The sequence below is a fragment of the Ceratosolen solmsi genome, unplaced genomic scaffold (assembly GCF_000503995.2).
Source record: "Ceratosolen solmsi marchali unplaced genomic scaffold, CerSol_1.0 scaffold39, whole genome shotgun sequence".
NCBI lineage: Eukaryota > Metazoa > Arthropoda > Insecta > Hymenoptera > Agaonidae > Ceratosolen > Ceratosolen solmsi.
Window position 1 is genome coordinate 841,865 of NW_011948433.1, and position 5,197 is coordinate 847,061.

Genomic DNA, 5,197 nt, shown 5'->3' on the forward strand with positions numbered 1-5,197 from the left:
TCGTGGAAAAAGTCTTCTCTTGAGCGGAGTAAGCACTATGGTCATAGGCAGTCCTCATTTATTATTCTTTAGATGAAAAAAAAATTAGTATTTTAGATTGCGTGGTGTTATACGAGGATGAAGAACGAGATATTTTAAGCATTTATTAAATTGGTTTAAAGCGATAAAATTATTTTTATTTTATAATAATGCCTTTCCCGCGTCGGAAACCCGTCGTTATTAGAAAAAGATCATAGAATTATAGCTGAAAAACTGCGAACGACAGTTGTACATATCTGCGTATACGCACATATTTAAAAAATGTAATGTTATATATCTCTCGAAAAATTAAATATCATAAATTCATAATCGTTAATAATATCGGCAAATTCATTATTTCAAATAGCCTAATTATGCTCTGTATTTCTGTATTTCTTAGTATAATAATAATATTACTTAGGACACATAATTAATATCCAATTTGAAAGATTTTTTTTTTTTTTCATCAACGATTACGAATATCAGTTATCATAGGTAAGGTTAGTTGATGCTATGGTTTAGAATTTACAACTACTTTTTTAAAAGGTAGTTATTCAATAATGTTGGCGTAAATATTCGCGCATGCGGTATTTATAATTTATCGTTGTATATTTAACATGAGTTTCTCTTCGTCCCAAATATAAATTTTACAACTAATTGAAAACTCTAATAAAAATATTTTTTTCTTCCTTTAACTACGTAGGCCAACACTACAGGGTTAATTATCCGCCTTAGATTATTAAATGGCAAAATATTATTGCACTTCCTCATTAAAATATCGATTTTTAAATAACAGAACATAGCCTTATCCGCGTATTATAAACGATAAAAAAAAAAATAAAAAAAAGTTAAATCATGTCGTAATTATTATCTGTAATTTGAAATAAAATAACATTTATTTTTTAAATAATATATAAAAATACGTTAGAATTAATGAATGACAATAAGAATAAAGCAAGGATGTTTCAATTAAAAATCAACAAAATTATTGTTTCTTGGGCATTTGATTATTAAACTGATTACAAATAAAAATTGGGGATGAGACGTGGAAACTTCTCGATTGTTTTCTTGAAATTTTTTACATTTTCGACTTCAAAACGACGATCAAACATTCGAAATAGGGAATGACAATAAAACTAATGACACTACGCAACCCAATAATGTTTATCAATAATACAGGCTATTCGACAATAAATATGCCGTCTTAGAGATGCTAAGTGCTAGTGAGTGGCAGTACTTAAAATAAATCATGTTCTTGAAAATGCAAAAGTTACGGTCGACAATGTACATTAAATTAATGAGAAGGACATGAAACATAATACTGAGAGAAGAATACCAGCAATTTAACTGAAATAAAACGTATGCAATGATTTTATGGATCAGCCGTAGGAATATTCTCGATTGTAATGATAAATCCGCGCAAGGTTCTCTATGTTATAGACTGAGGCAAATAAACAATTCGAATCGATAAAGATTCAAGATGGTCATTCGTTACTTTATATTTTTCATTACAATTATAATGGTTAGTCATTAAGATTAAGTGTTAAGTAATAACCTAAATAGGTGAAATAAACGGACAAGTATAATTTCTATATACGCAGATGAAAAGTGGAGCTTTTTTAATTTTTATACAATTTACCTTATACGCTTACCAACATAGCTTTATGTTTAATAAGAAAAAAATAAAATAAAAAAAAAAAAAAAAAAAGAAGATGAAAAAAGAAAAGAAAAGAAAAGATTCCAACGTTTTTCTTGTCCCATTTTTACTTTAATTTAAAAATGTGATCTTACGAGTAAATTATAGGGATATTCCGAAGAATTCCAAGTGCGTATGCTTACGAAGAAACCGCAGACATTAAATACGAAATTCCAACGTTTAACCAAACACAAGAATTACACAACTAATTTTAGAGTACGCGATATAAGGCCGTAACGCGTGCGTTTTTATCATAATGGCACGGCGCGTTTCACGGAGCCCTGCTCTTTGCATAATCGAACGCGTCATTCGAGGCTTTGTCAAGGAGCCCATCGAAGGGCGCTCTATAACCAGGACTAAAGAGTTTCTTTTTACGCGGCACCGAGTACACGAGCACTTTCATAGCCAAGCTGCCAAGCAATATTTATCACTAATCGGGGAATTTTCAGCGGGCCGCCGCCGTTCGCCACGACACTGAGCCGAGCTCTCACGATCGGGTCAGGATCACCTTAGCGTTGTAAGGTCGCTTGTAAGGTGTCGCGATGCGCCTCCGTGGCTCCGCTCGAGTCCTCGACTCCCGAGGAGAGCCGGATGACCGGACGAGGTCGAGGGAGGAGGGGGAGGAGGAGGGAGGAGGAGGTGGCACGAGAGGGCCTTTGGGGGCTTAAAGTGGCGGGGGCTGCTGTGGTGAGGAGGGCGGTTTGGTGGAGCGGGGTGGGGCGTATGCGTGTGCGCGGGTGTGCGCGCGCGCGCGTTAGCCGCGGGAGGGCCAGGGGCCAGTGGAGAGGATTGGGCCTCGGGGCATGGGTGGGGGTATGGTGGGGTGGGGTTGGGAGGGGAGTCGCGCGACGGGAGAAAAAAGTCCCCAACTGGTTTTCCAGGCCATAAAGCGAATCGGTGTGTCATACAGCGTGCGACTGCGAGCCTCGCCGAGTTACACGAGTGTGCGAATGCCCGCACACCTCCCCGTTTCTCAATTTCTCAGGGGGAGCGCACGTGGGTGTTGTTACGGCCCGGGTCATCGTTTTATTTTTCGTATTATTTGTCGGGCGAGGGCTTTGTCGACGCACCTCCTTCTCTAGTAGCGTTGGGATTTTGTGCGCGACAGCGGCGTAACGGATCATCGTATTTCATTATTGTAATGACTCGGCGAACGCGTTGCTGTACGGAGGCTGCAATTAGTTGACTTGGTACGTGAGCTCGAGCGCGGCCTTTGCATCCTCCGTAGTGTTACCGGCTGTCGCCAGGATGTCACCAAGGAATCGGAATGGAAGGTTGGAGCCCCGTGGCTTACGACATTAGTCTGACGTTCGATCTAGAAAAGCCCTTATTCCGAAGAATATGGGTGATGCCGAAGGTGTAGCGAACGAGCGGACAAATGTCTCGCATTGATACACGGACGGATGTAGGAGGGCGAAGGAACGAAGGTTGAGTGTGAAGTAAACGGGCGAAGGGTAAAGGACAAAGGGCTCGTAAAACCACAGCGCGGTACGAGCGTCTCTACGATAAACACGGCGATAGTACGTGCATCGATGTTAGTATACGCACGCACGTACGCACGTACGCGCACACAATGGCCGTTGCATTCCAAAGAGCTTACCGAAGCACCCTCCACCCCGCCGAGGCTCGTTTTTCTTCGGTTCCGACTGCTTTTCTTATCGCTCGCACTTTACACCCACTTATTCGTCTCTTTTTGCGCGCTTCTTTTTCCCTCGAATGCCCATTTTTACGTTTCCATAGGGCTGCTATGTCGAGGCTGTTATGCCGACTTTGTGCAGACAGTCACAGCCCGACCTCCTCCCTACTTCTTTCACGAAATTCATGCGGCCATTTTCGGCGGAGCTTTAGCTTTAGCCCATCGACGGGCAACTCGAAAGCTGTTAAATTTTTTTTAACGAGAATACATTACACTTGCTTGTGAGGCGTTGCCGTTGCCTCGGCCGGTCGGAAGGGCCGGCGGTCCTTGATTGTCGTTCGCTCGTTGCCAATTCAGCGAATTTTACGATCTTGCTTTCCACGCTCTTATACGAGTTTATTATGTATTGTGATGTTTCTGGATAATCGCGTGTGTATCGGGGCTTCTTGAGTCCCCGGCTAAGAGTACCGACCACTAGAAGCCTTGCTTACGCTTGTGTCGCGAGCTCCGATAGCTTGAAGTACGGTAAATCACCGGCTGTGTATGCCGGTCCCCGAGGGCATCTCCTAACATCCTACTCTTTCTCTCCCCCCCCCCTCCCTCTCACTCGTTTCCTCCGCGTCGTCGATTTTTCGTCTCCGAAATGCCCTTCCCCTTTCGTCTCCGCTCGTCTCGTTCCGTCCCGTCTCGTCCCGTCCCGTCTTGTCTTGTCTCATCTCGTCTCGTTTCATCTGGCCTCGTCTTCTCCCCTTTCCTCATCTTTCATCAAGATGCGACGTCGTGGTTGTTGTCGTCGTCATCGACATAGTCTTAGACATCATCGTCGTCGTCATAAACATCTCCCTCCCCCCCTCTTTCTCTCTCTCTCTCTCTCTCTCTCTCTCACTTTTACATTGAGAAACTATTTAGTTCTGCCGAGGAGTGAGCTTTGCTTACATGGTCCATGAGAAGCCTATCGAGGAGTAGACGACCGGGGAGAACCGACGCAGTGTCAGGAACTTTAAATTTCGATAAAGTCTAAGACGATGGATTATTTGGAATATCGATAAGTATTTTTTATGGGCGAGTGATCATTTTTGTGCGTGGAAAGTAGCGTTACCTTGGCAGGGGGAAGATAATTCATGAGCTTGCGAACGGAAGAGAAAGCAGGCAGAGGGATGAGATAATTCGCGTTTCTTTGTCATTTGTATTTCATTTGCGGCAAAAGGATTGGCGAGGCAACGATTGCGAATCCTCGCCCCTAACTTTGCACAATCAAACGCTGGCCGTTGAAGGTGACTCGGTCGGTGATGTACAGGGAGTCGGACGGAGTCGCTCGACTATCCGCGTGTGTGAATGAGCAAGATGGAGCGAAAAAGTGGAATGTCACGATAAAAGAAAATTCTGTTGCGACTAATGGCGCTTTTCTTCGCCCCTTACACTCTCTCACGTACCGAATCTTCTCTCTTTAATTGATCCATTAATGGACCGTTAACATTCTTTTAAAATTTTGAAAAGAATTCTTTGCATCTCAAATACTATGCCTTTGTAATTCAAATTTGAAACTAATGACGTATGTAGGTCGCGCTAATTTCTACTTTACTCGATCGAGAGAGTTTTTTTTACTTTTAACCGTATAAACTTACATATGAATTTTGCACGCATAAAGTAAATGAAACGCGACTAAAAATTATCTTCCATTGAAATGGCAATTCGAAAAAGAAAAGACACGTCTAGTATAGGCTCGGTGATAGGACTCGCGATAATTATGGTAATTCAGCCATGGTTTAGCCATATCTTGGTCGTCAGGAAAATCTTTCGATAGATTATTTAAGCCGTTAATCGACTACTCGGTCCAAAAAGATAAA